This window comes from Chiloscyllium punctatum, chromosome 7 (assembly GCF_047496795.1).
Source record: "Chiloscyllium punctatum isolate Juve2018m chromosome 7, sChiPun1.3, whole genome shotgun sequence".
In the NCBI taxonomy this organism is placed as follows: domain Eukaryota; kingdom Metazoa; phylum Chordata; class Chondrichthyes; order Orectolobiformes; family Hemiscylliidae; genus Chiloscyllium; species Chiloscyllium punctatum.
Genome location: NC_092745.1, coordinates 82,883,205 through 82,897,478, shown reverse-complemented (window position 1 = coordinate 82,897,478; position 14,274 = coordinate 82,883,205).

Below are 14,274 nucleotides of genomic sequence, written 5' to 3'. Positions count from 1 at the left end.
ACTAGATTGGTTTGGGGTATCTGGGTGGAATGGAAGGGTTGGACCAAAGGATTTGTTTCTGTGCTGTATATCTCTATGACTCTATGGCTCTAGGTACAACTGGAGACGAGTGAGAAAAGTGAAAATATTGTCCTCTGAGGATTGGAAGAAAAAGGAGTGCTTCTCTTTGCTCCACAAAATAGTATAGGGTAACTGTCATCCAGAACTTGCCACAACCCACTCTACCTCCACATTCCCTCTCTGCTCCCTCAACTCCATTCCCATCCCATTCAAAGCCTACTGTCCAAATTGCTGCAATAGTCAGCTGCTTCCAAACAGCTGCTTGTCTGCAGCTTGCAGGCTTAACATGGATAGGCTGAGTACTGCTTTAGACATAGATCTTGGTCAAAAATGGACATATGTACTGAGTAAGTGCTCTATTCTTCTGCTGCCCGTCTGGATCCAATAAACAACCCACAAAAATCCAATATGAAACTGTTCCAGTGGCTGACATAAGATTTTACATTGAAACTACTGGGCTATCAACTTGAAATGTGAGCTGTTTGATACTTTTGCTTCAAGGTATTAATATCTTAATCTTTAAAAATGTTTTCAGAAATATCATGTAAATTTGAAAGATCCCAACATGTCTCAGGTATACCACTGGACTAGGTTCCCCGGCTCTTGAATCAACCCCAGCAGTAAACTCCCACCAGCTCGCTATCACAGCAGGTGACATTTGGCTTCAATTCCACTATGAATCTGACCTTAGGAGATGGTTGCATAATGTTCCGCACCATCTGCAACTCCTCAGATACTGAAGCAGTTCATGTCTAAATGTAGCAAAATCTGGATAATATTCAGAACCGCAGATGCTGGAAATCTAAAACAAAAACAGAAATTGCTGGAGAAACTCAGCAGGTCTGTTAGCATCAGGAAGTTAAAGCAGAGTTAATGTCTGGACTCCTGTGACTCTTCTTCCAAACTAATGTCACCCTAGGAAGAGGGGTTATTTATGCTGTAGACAGGGATGGGGAGTGAAAATGGAGTGTGAGAATAGGTGAAAGTGAAGCCCAGAGAGACAGAACAATGGCTAGTGACACAAAGGGATAGATAACAGTCTGCTCAAAAGAAAGAAAAGCTGATAATGGGGATCAGAAGTAGAAGAATAGAGTGTTTACAGGAAGCAGGGTGTGAGGATGCATAATCCAGGTAACTGGGAGTCAGTGCATTTATAGTGCACATTGGTGGCCAGCCTAGCCCCAGAAATGGAAACAGAAATATTGAGGCAAGGAAGGGAGGAGTCAGAGATAGACCAGATGAAGGTGAGAGCAGGAATTTGGAAGTTGGAAGCAAAATTGATAAATTTTCCCAATTTTGCACAAAAAGGGAAGCTGAAGCAGCACTAATGATGTCATCAATGCACGGGAGAAAGATTTGTGGGTGGGGACCGCAGTATGACTGGAACAACGAATGTCTCACATACCTCACAGCGACAGGCGTAACTGGGAGCCATGTAGGAACCCATGGCCACACTTTTGACCTGAAGAAAGTGGGAGGAGTATGTGGACAAGAAATTGTTCAAAGCGAGGATGAACCTGGCCAGATGGAGGAGGAGATAGTGGATGGAGAAGGTTCAGGCCTTTTCTCCAGGAAGAAATGAACAGCCCCAAGACCATCCTGATGGGGGATGAACAAAGAACAATACAGGACAAGAACAGGCCTTTTGGTACTCCAAGCTTGCACCGCCACATTTTTCCCTTCCATACTAAAAATATCTTCACTTACAGGATCCATATCCCTCTGTTCCCTTCCTATTTATGTATTCATCCAGGTGTTTCTTTAATGCTGCTATTGTGTTTCCTTCTACTATCTCTATTGGCAGCATGTTCCAGGCACTCACCACTCTTTGTGTGAAGAATTTGCCTTGCACATCTCTTTTAAACTCCCCGCCTTGCACCTTGAACCTGTGTACCTTAGTCCACCCAGGAAAAAAGCCTCATACTTTCCACTCTCTCCATGCCATTCACAATCTTATAAATGTCTATCAGATCACCCCTCAACCTCTTGCATACCAGTGAAAACAAATCCAGTCTCGCCAACCTTCCTTCATAGCTAAAATGCCCATACCAGGCAACATCCTGGTAAACCTTTTCTGTACCTTCTCCAAAGCATCCACATTCTTCTGGTAGTGTGGTGACCAGAACTGTAGACATTGGTCAAAGTCCTAACTGAAGTTCTATAAAGCTGCAACATAGCTTGTCTGTCGTTATACTCAATGCCCCTTCCAATGAAGGCAAGTATGCCACAAGCCTTTTTTACTACATTATTTACCTGCATTTCCACCTTCAGATATCTGTGCCTGCACACCCAGCTCCCTCTGCATATCAATACTCCTAAGAGTTCTGCCATTTACTGTATAATTTCCATCTGTACTTGACCTTTCAAAATGCATCACCTCACATTTGTCCAGACTAACTTCGATCTGCCATTTTTTTGCTCATGCCTCCAATTGATCTATATTCTGCTGTACCTTCTGACAATCCTCCTCACTATCCACAACTCCACCAATCTTTGTATTGCCCACAAACTTATTAATTAGACCAGCTACTTTTTCCTCCAAATCATTGTAGACCATGAACAGTAGAGGTCCCATCACAGATCCCTGTGGAACACAACTAGTCACAACTCTCCATTCCATAAAGTATTCTTCCACCGCTACCCTCTGTCTCCTTCTGTATTTATCTTGCCAGTTCACCCCTGATACCAAGTGACTTCGTCTTTTGTACCAGTCTGCCATGAGGGACCTTGTCAAAGGCTTTACTGAAGTCCATGTAGACAATATCAATTGCTTTTCCCTCATCAATCATCTTTGTTACCTCCTCAAAAAACTCGATCAAGTTAGTAAGGCATGACCTCCCCCCTACAAAACCATGCTGTCTGTCGATATTAAGTCAGTTGCTTCTAAATGTGTATAGATCTTGTCCCTGAGAATATTTTCCAATAATTTCTCTACCACCAACATGAAACTCCACAGGCCTGTAATTTCCAGAATTATCCGTGCTACCCGGGACAACATCGGCCATTCTCCAGTCCTCTGGGAACTCACATGTGGCCAAAGAGGAAATAAAGATGTCGGCAATGTTCCAGAAATTTGTTCTCTTGCCTACCTCAATATTCTGGGATGGATCCCATCAGGACCCAGAACTTAGCTACCTTAAGACTTTTTAAGACGCACAACACGTCTTCCTTTTTAATAGCAACTTGGCTTAGAAATTTAACACTCCCTACTCTAAGAGCATCCTCCACCATGTCCTTCTCTTTGGTGAATACCAACACAGAGTATTTGTTTGGCACCTCACCTACTTCTGGCTCCACACATAGAATCACCCCTTTGTTCTTTGAATGAGCCAACCCATTCCCTGGCTACCCTCTTGCTTTTTGTATGCCTGTGGAAGTGAAGTGTTAGAAGAATCAGGATATAAGTGGGAAGGGACTGGACAAGAGGAGAAAACATTGAGTGGAGGTCAGAAGAGATGTGGGACAGGAGCAGGCAGAAACAATGGGTCTGCCCAGTTAGTCCTTTTTGTGGATTTTGTGAAGGAAGTAGAAGCATGCTGTGCAGGAGGGGTCATGAGCTTGATGGCTTGTGGTGAGGAGCTCTCTAGATAAATTGAGATTAGTGAATACCACATTCTGATGTTCAATCATGGGGTCATGGTAAGGGTGAGATAGGAGGAGGTATCTGAAAGCTGGTGCTCAGCCTCCACAATGTAGAGATCAGTATGCCAGACCACTACAGCTCTGCTCTTGTTGGCAGACTTAATTACAAAGTCAGGATTGCATTTGAGAGCATGTGCCACAGTCAGTTCAGAGGGAGATAAGCTCGATGAGTAACGGGGGCAGAGATATTAAGGTGACTGATGTTGCATCGTCAATTCTCAATGAACATGCCAAGTCCAGGTAAAAAGCCAGAGGGAGGGGTCCAGGTAAAGGGACAGTGTTGGAGGTGGGTGTAGGGATGTGTGGAACAGGGGAAGGAGTCTTGTGGGCACGGAGGCCAAGGCGATGAGAGAAGAGTTCAACATCAAGTCATGACTGAAATTCATTAGATGATATTGAACTTGTTCTGACAAGTGGAAAGTAACAGTCATGTGACAAAAGTGCAAGCAAAGACTATCTACTGTAAGAGAGAATATAACAATCATCCCTTGACATTCACTGGCATTGTCATCACTGAATCTCCCACTATCAATATCTTGGGGGTTACCATGGACCTGAAACTGAATTGGTCTGGGCATATACAGTACAGTGGCCAGAAGAAGCTAGGAATCCTACAGCAAGTAACTCCTCCTGACTTCCACAGACTGTCCATTGTCTACAAGGCACAAGTCAGGAGTGTGTTAGAACCCTCCACACTTATCAAACTGTCCATAAGTAACTTGTCCAACCTGATTTACCTTTACAATATGAAATTAATAAAATTGAAAATTAGATAGAGCATTTAACAAGCTTGAAATGTGATGGGTGTATTAGATTGGCTGGATGTCTAACAAGGTCTATAACAGGTGTGTTGCATAATGACATATGATGAATGGATATGTGATACATATCAGACAGGTCGTCAAGAAGTGCAACAGGGAGGTAGGCGTATCGTGGGAGGTATAGTGAAGACATGTAATGGCTTAACATGAAGAATTGGGCATATGACAGGATCTATATGTAAAGGAAGTATCTATCAGAAGGCATGACACGTGTAATGGGATGTGTGTATGTAAGAACTAGACACACCTTGGAACCTACTTAAAGCTAACCTAATCAAGGTAACATCACACAACGGCTGGGGGTCGGGGTGGCCTTGGCTGCAGGGAGGTGGGTGGTTGTGTTGGTGGTTGGTGATTTTAACTCCTGGGTAACAGACAAACAGAACATAACAATGGGTGAACAGTCATTTTGAAGCTCGGACCTTTTTACTATAACAGGATTTAGGCCTGGTTTCTGATCATAACAGAAGAACAGCCTGAGAGCCAATAGCCCAGTTTATTCTTATTGGGTCAGTGAAGCAATCTTTTTCCTCCTGACTCCACAAAAATAATTAAAAACTCAATTAACTATTAGGGTTTTTTTGTTGTATCAGCATGAAAACTGGTCAGGAAGGCCTATGCTATACTCAATTGTGTTATAAAATGGCATGCACTGTTTTAATTACATCATTGGGCCTGATTAAAAGAGTTAAAATCCTAACGTGGAGTTGTCATTGGTTAAAGATCACTCAAGAAGTCTGACTGGTAACATACACATTTTAGTTTGGAGTTATAGATAATGATTAGATTAGATTACAGTGTGGAAACAGGCCCTTCGGCCCAACAAGTCCACACCAACCCACCGAAGCGCAACCCACCCATACCCCTACATTTACCCCTTACCTAACACTATGGGCAACTTACCTGACCTGTACATTTTTGGACTGTGGGAGGAAACCGGATCACCCTGAGGAAACCCACGCAGACACAGGGAGAACGTGCAAACTCCACACAGTCAGTCATCTGAGGTGGGAATTGAACCCGGGTCTCTGGTGCTGTGAGGCAGCAGTGCTAACCACTGTGCCACCGTGCCACCCATGATGGTAAAGGCTCCATGTTTTTTTCCATCACGTGGCTATGGCAATCTCACCTGCTCTTGTTTCGTGTTTATTCAGAGCAGACTACCCACTGTACCACAAGATTTCAAACAGGGAGTAGTCTGTTTAAAAATTGAATTGATGGAGATTTTAACAGATATAGTAAACTTGTGACTCCCATTTTGAGGACTTGCCGGCCTCAATTTAACAAGAAGCACCAACTTAACTCAGCTAAAATCAACCCTCTTGCAAGTTGCTTGTGGACTCTGTATCACTGGATATATTATAAAAGGCCTCCGTGGGTTAAAGCTATTATTCAGTAGGAGTGATAGGAACAGCCTATCATCGTATTACAGGCCAGTAAATCATTATGGTGTATTGGTTACAATTCCAAGCAGAGCACTTAAAACATTGCTCTTGGTTCGTTCTGTGCTCCTGCTGCCCACTTGGACCTGATCTATTCTGGGATGAAATCCAATTTGGCTTTATCTGTGAACTGGAGACAATGTTCAGATGGGAATTATTTGCATTTGAGCCCAAGAACAGCCAGAGCTCTACAATATGTAAGTGGATAATGGCCTTGTTACTGAATCTGTCTCTCTTCATACTTCTTTTCATTTATCTTTTCTTTTTCGATTTGTTTTCAAAGCCACTTCTCATCCCCTGAAAAACTGACTCTGTTATGGTTCTAAAGCTCCTCAGTTCTCCTCCAATACCTTTTTTAAAGAGACTAATCGTGGGTGAATCTAAACAGTGAACGTTGGCAAATAGTTCAATCCCAGCCAGCATGCAGAATCTAGGACAATACAAAGACATAGCTGAAGAGAAATGAAAAAAACTTTTGAGGGTTTTTTGCTGTCACAGGTGTCAGCCTACCATACATGAACTATCACATTTGGATAAGGTTGATTGGTTTTGCACTACATCTGTTTGTTTCAATCTCTGTGTAACTGTCAGCATGATGCCCAACTTCACGTCCATATAGGATGTAGTTTGGATCAATATCTATGTTGAGAGTGTAGCAACCTTTCAATGCTAGTTGTTGGTGTGTCCTGCAATGCTATTCTGTACATCCTAAGCACCCTGCAAATGGATTGGAAAGGTGCCATGAGGATCATGAGGGGTTGGAAGTTCATGAATGCCAATATCTGTAGTCAAAGAGTGTGTGATGCTGATGTTGTTGCTAATGAACCATGCCCTGAGATGCTATTATGTAGTAAGCAACATGGAGGCTCTATCCAACCAGTGGTGAATGAGACAAAATGTACAGTCAATAAATCATTAACAAGCTATAACCCCATTTAAAAGGCAACTCACCTTTTCCTAGAGAGCATTTCACCTTAATGCTGAGAACACACTTAAAGAATCTGATGAGTAACTCTTGAGGTGAGATTGGCCTTGTCAATTTCTCACTCAATTCTGTCATAACTTCACCATAACTCACATCACTCAGGACTCTGCAAGATTGTGCTCTTCACCATTCAAAGATTTAATCCATATGATCGCATTAAACTCCATCAGATTACAATTTATGCCGGAGAATTTGTAATAGTAAGAATCTAGAATCGATCACAGATGCTGCAAGTATATAGTTCTATATTGATTCTAAAGAAGTTTGGAGTGGGCAGGGATTAGGAATAGTGATTTAATTCCTGAATTTGCTTTGCTGTAGCTATTACTCTTTGCTTTATTTTCCAAATTAGATTATCTCCCTCTAATCCACCTTAAATTGCATCTGTCACCTGTCCATTCATTCAGCCATGTCCTGGTGAAGAGTTTTACAGAGGTCTTTATTGCAAACCTCCTGCTTTTGTATCTTTGACAAATGTCAATGGTATGTTCCTTATTAACTCTGTTCAAAAACATAATTATATATCAAGAACAAAAGTAGAGCCAACACTGATGGCTGGAATACCCTACTTTGAACTCTTCTCCAGTCTGAGCACTTCTGATGTTACATGTTCTTCAATATGAAGAGTAAGCAGTTGTTAAGATATCTTATCCAGTATCTTCTGAAAACCCCTATATTAGTCACAGAGTCAAAGAGATGTACAGCATGGAAACAAACCCTTCGGTCCAACCTGTCCACGCTGACCAGATAGCCCAACTCAATCTAGTCCCACCTGCCAGCACCTGGCCCATATCCCTCCAAACCCTTCCTATTCATATATCCATCCAAATGCCACTTAAATGTGGCAATTGTACCAGCCTCCACCACATCCTCTGGCAGCTCATTCTATACATGCATCACTCTCTGCGTGAAAACGTTGCCCCTTTGGTCTCTTTTATTTCTTTCCCCTCTCACCCTAAACCTCTGCCCTCTAGTCCTGGACTCCCTCACCGCAGGGAAAAAGACTTTGTCTATTTATCCTATCCATGCGCCTCATAATTTTGTAAACCTCTATAAGGTCACCCCTCAGCCTCCGACACTCTAGGGAAAACAGCCCCAGCCTGTTTAGCCTCTCCCTATAGATCAAGTCCTCCAACCCTGGCAACATTCTTGTAAATCTTTTCTGAACCCTTTCAAGTTTCACAACATCTTTCCGATAGGAAGAAAACCAGAATTGCACGCAATATTCCAACAGTGGCCTAACCAATGTTCTGTACAGCCACAACATGACCTCCCAACCCCTGTACTCAATACTCTGACCAATAAAGGAAAGCATACCAAACGCTTTCTTCAGTTTCCTATCTACCTGCAACTCCACTTTCAAGGAGTTATGAACCTGCACTCCAAGGTTTCTTCGTTCAGCAACACTTCCTAGGACCTTACTATTAAGTGTATAAGTCCTCATAAGATTTGCTTTCCCAAAATGCAGCACCTCACATTTATCTCAATTAAACTCCATCTGCTACTTCTCAGCCCATTGGCCTATCTGGTCCAGATCCTGTTGTAATCTGAGGTAACCCTCTTCGTTGTCCACTACACCTCCAATTTTGGTATCATCTGCAAACTTACTAACTGTACCTCTTATGCTCGCATCCAAATCATTTATGTAAATGACAAAAAGTAGAGGACCCAGCACTGATCCTTGTGGCACTCCACTGGTCACAGGCCTCCAGTCTGAAAAACAACCCTCCACCACCATCCTCTGTCTTCTACCTTTGAGCCAGTTCTGTATCCAAATGGCTAGTTCTCCCTGTATTCCGTGAGATCTAACCTTGCTAATCAGTCTCCCATGGGGAACCTTGTCGAACGCCTTACTGAAGTCCATATAGATCACAACTACTGCTCTGCCCTCATCAATCTTCTTTGTTACTTCTTCAAAAAACTCAATCAAGTTTGTGAGACATGATTTCCCATGCACAACGCCATGTTGATTATCCATAATCAATCCTTGCCTTTCCAAATATATGTACATCCTATCCCTGAGGATTCCCTCCAACAACTTGCCCACCACTGAGGTCAGGTTCACCAGTCTATAGTTCCCTGGCTTGTCTTTCCTGTCCTTCTGAAACAGTGGCACCACGTTTGCCAACCTCCCATTTTCCAGCACCTCACCTGTGACTATCGATGATACAAATATCTCAGTAAGAGGCCCAGCAATCACTACTCAAGCTTCCCACAGAGTTCTTGGGTACACCTGATCAGGTCCTGGGGATTTATCCACCTTTAACTATTTCAAGACATCCAGCACTTCCTCCTCTGTAATCTGGACATTTTGCAAGATGTCACTATCTATTTCCCTACAGTCTATATCTTCCATATCCTTTTCCATAGTAAATACTGATGCAAAATATTCATTTAGTATCTCCCCCATTTTCTGTGGCTCCACACAAAGGCTGCCTTGCTGATCTTTGAGAGGCCCTATTCTCTCTATAGTTACCCTTTTTTCCTTCATATATTTGTAAAAACGCTTTGGATTCTCCTTAATTCTATTTGCCAACGCTATCTCATGTCCCCTTTTTGCCCTCCTGATTTCCCTCTTAAGTATACTCCTACTTCCTTTATACTCTTCGAAGGATTCACTTGATCTCTCCTGTCTATACCTGACATATGCTTCCTTCTTTTCCTTAACCAAACCCTCAATTTCTTTAGTCATCCAGCATTCCTTATACTTACCAGCCTTCCCTTTCACCCTGACAGGAATATACTTTCTCTGGATTCTTGTTATCTCATTTCTGAAGGCTTCCCATTTTCCAGCCGTCCCTTTATCTACAAACATCTGCCTCCAATCAGCTTTTGAAAGTTCTTGCCTAATACCGTCAAAATTGGCCTTTCTCCAATTTAGAACTTCAATTTTTAGATTTGGCCTATCCTTTTCCATCACAATTTTAAAATGAATAGAATTATGGTCGCTGGCCCCGAAGTGCTCCCCCACTGACACCTCAGTCACTTTCCCTGCCTTATTTCCCAGGAGTAGGTCAAGTTTTGCACCTTCTCTAGTAGGTATATCCACATACTGAATCAGAAAATTGTCTTGTACACACTTAAGAAATTTCTCTCCCTCTAAACCTTTAACACTATGGCAGTCCCAGTCGATATTTGGAAAGTTAAAATCCCCGACCATAACTACCCTATTATTCTTACAGATAGCTGAGATCTCCTTACAAATTTGTTTCTCAATTTCCCTCTGACTATTAGGGGGTCTATAATACAATTCCAATAAGGTGATCATCCCTTTCTTATTTCTCAGTTCCACCCAAATAACTTCCCTGGATGTGTTTCCAGAAATATCCTCCCTAAGTACAGCTGTAATGCTATCCCTTATCAAAAACGCCGCTCCCCCTCCTCTCTTGCCTCCCTTTCCATCCTTCCTGTAACATTTGTCTCCCGGAACATTAAGCTGTCAGTCCTGTCCATCCCTGAGCCATGTTTCATAATTGCTCTGATATCCCAGTCCCATGTTCCTAACCATGCCCTGAGTTCATCTGCCTTCCCTGTTTGGCCCCTTGCATTGATATTCTAAGTTTACTGAACTATTTTTATCTTTCCCACCCACCATTTCAAAAAAAATTGTTTGTCAAGTAAGACTTATCTTTAAAAAAATCTATACTAATTATTACATTTTCAAATGCTTACTAATTTTGAAATCCATAATTTGAGAGAGAGTGTCCATAATTGATCTTGGGCTAATTGGTTGAAACTACCTCCTTTAACCTTTCTCCTTCTTGCTGAATGATTTTATATTGACTACTCTCCAAACCTATGCATGGTCTGAAAATTTGTGGCTTTTACCTTCTCTTCTCTGACTGCTTTCAACAGTCTAGGCTGCATGTTGTATCAGGCTTATGTACCTTCAGGCACTAATTCTTTTCTGAACCAATTCCTTTTCTTGCTCTTCCATGCGTTGCTGACAAGACCAACACTTGTTCCCCATTCCTATACCGTTGAGAAGGTGGTGATGAAGTAATTGTGATTAGTGCAAAATTGAATCAAGTACAACCATAAATTTGATATATATTTTTGTCAAATACATCCAAATTCATGTTTTCATTATCATATGTAAAGACTTGTACAACTAATATATATATTCTGATCAATTTGTTGCATGACATTATTACATGCCTCTAGTGTAGGTGGGACTTCAGCATAGGCCTCTTGACTCAGATGGAGGGGCACTTCTCAAGGCTTCCCTATATTGCTGTTCCTCCAACTCTTGCCTCGTTCTATACAACTGATTTTTTAAAATCCCAGTTAAATAAATATACATAGTTCAGGCACATGGCAATGATTCATATAAAGCTTATAGGACCTAAATCTGAACCAATAAGCTCATCCAAAATTTTATGATTAATGCTTTCCAATTTTAGCTTTCAATCTGCTTCACAGACAATTTAACTGAAATTGCAACATAAAAATACAATGTTGCAAAATAATTCTACTATACCACTTAATTGGCAAGATTATCTTTCCGTTTCAAAACTAATTTTATTTTTTTTCTAACTTTCTCTCCTCCTTGTTTGGAGATGCTGAGTCAACATGGGGTATGATTTCACAAGCACATCAGGTCAGTTACATTGCCCCAAACAGTCTGTAATGCTGGACATTTTAATTTCTTTATTTTTATAACACTTTTCCATAGAATTTATACTCAAAAATCTGCAACTAGGTATCTATACGCCATAAGTGGTAACTTGTGGGCTTTTCACTGTACTCATATGAGTTACATGTGACAACAAACCTAACTCAATTCAATTCGAACAGTCTTCCCTTACATCTGAATCTAGTCACTGGGCGTCGACAGGATGTTTAACTATGAATGGGATCACTGCTGTGTGTAATCCATTTCTCAAATAATGTCCACACAAGTGTGGTCCTTCCAGATATGAGCATGGACTTTCCCTTCTTAGCTCTGGAGTGCTGGAGTCAAGGATTGATTCCAGGACCTCCAGGTGTATAAAACTTAATGTTCCATCGGCTACTTCCACTTAGCATCAGAGATGCTACATTTGTGTTATTACTGGACTAACTGAGATAAAGTTAAAATTTGGCTTGATTATTTAATATTAAGTGTTTGTGATGGGGTTTCATTTGTATTTCACTGATTTAAAAATACGGTCATCAAACTCCAAAAGGAATTATTTTAATGATATGAAATGTGTCAACACAATACGATGCTGTGGAAATATCAGTATTATGTTTTGGTAAGAAAAATGAGGAGGTCGCGTATTGTTTAGAAAGTAAGAATCCAAGTACTGTAGAGGTGTAAAAAGGATCTGAAAGTACAAAGACACAAATCACTAAAAGTGGCGACACAGATCAATTAAGTCAAAGCAAAAGTAAACTAAGCACAGGTTTACTTCTAGCGGGATGTGTTAAATTCGTGAATAAGATCGCACTTGGATCATTGGTTCTGGTTGTTATATTATGATAGGGATAGAAGGGCACTGAAACAGTTCCATATTGATTTATGAGGATGGTATCAGAACTGAGAGATTATACTTCCCTCAAAATGATGAACAGATGGGTGATATTTCACTTGATAAGAGAAGCCTGAAACATGATCTAATAGAGGTATTTAAAGTGATGAAAAGATAAACACAGATGCTGCCACTTGAGGGGATAAGCAAAACAAGAGGCCATTAATACAAAATAGCAATCAGGAAATCAAATAGGGAAGTCAGAGAATCTTCTTGATTCAGAGAGTAGTGAGAATGTGAAATTCACCATGACAGGAAGTAGTTGGGTCGAATTGTATAGAAAGTTTTAAGGAAACCATGACAAGGATGAGGCAGAAATGAATAGAGGATTATTCTCAAAGATTTGGACAAAGAAAGATGAGATGAGGCTCAAGTGGAGCATAAATGCCAGGATGGATTGATGGACTAAATGGCCTGTCTTTGTGCTGTAGTTCTATGTAATCTACATAAAGCATTATCAATATTTAATATGCAATTACTTATAGAAATTAATATCCTTTTCTGAATCAAACCTACTTATAAATACCAAAATATGAAAATTTTAATCTGGATACCAGAAATGACTTCAGAAACACCTAGGCAGAGTGGCTGTGTTTCAATAAATATTATCAATACCCTTCAACCCTTCCAGAACAGAATAAGCATGTCTGCTAAGATTGAGTGTGAACGTTACATGTTCCAGAGTCACACATAAAAAATTACTCTGGACCCTGGGAAATAGATGGTGACTAGAGACACAAAGAACAAGGTCCCACCAGGAGACAGTCTCTTCAGAGCAGAAAAAGACAAAGCTAATGAACAAACCCAAATCTATAAACAAGGGGCCTTCTTTTAATTTGTAAATAAAACCAACGACATTTGAGTCTCTTTTAATAATTGCTATTATCTTTCAGTGTCTATTTACAGTAAGCAGAATAACTAAATTATTTGTTTCTCTCGTTTATTTGTAAATAAGCTATTTATTGTAACAGTGCTGTATATAATTTTCTTGAGGAATCAGGCATCACCTTGCTTGTTTTCGATAAGCACCAAAGCAATGTTAGTCAACACATGGCTGAACAGAAAATTATTTATTGAAGAGTTTACTTGCAATGGCTACAGTATCAGAATTTCACTGTAATATTTTCTTTTGTTGAAGGAATGGCAAATGGCTTCAGTGCAATCAATTCAGCCTTATCAAGGTGGCCAGATGCCAAATTCAAATAATAAGCCAGTAACAGCTACACTGTTAGTATTCACGCAATGTTTGAGGCTCTTCTCTGTGTAAACATGTAATCAGGGTCACTTGGAACAGAAGAAAATAAAATGAAAACAAACCTTGATGTATCTGTGGAGCCAGTTGACACCTGGCACTAGTTTTATCTGTTGGTATTTCCCACAATTCTTTATTACAGCTCTTTTTGCCTGATTCCCATTATTGCACTGAACTTTTGATGAAGTTTCCTTCATTATTGTTTTGAAAACCTTAGTAGCATTGCCAATTGAGTAATTTAGCAGTATAGGGATTAGCTGAAGAACACCAGACCTGTTACACAAATCAATCCCCTCATCAAGGTACTGGATCTTACTGTGAGGCAGTTTTCAGGTCCCTCATAGAAATGATTCCTCTTGTATAATGCCTTCACAATAAGTGCCACCAGCATTTTAGCAATGGTGCCATACCCTCCAGGATTGCCCTAGAGTCTTCAGGAATTACAGATTGATTGCCAAGATGTTCCTGCAGACAAATAAGAAGAAAAATGTTAAGTCTGAATTTTCCCAGACCCTAAACAACATGGGCAACAGTGGGACAGCTCAGAAAACATGGGTGC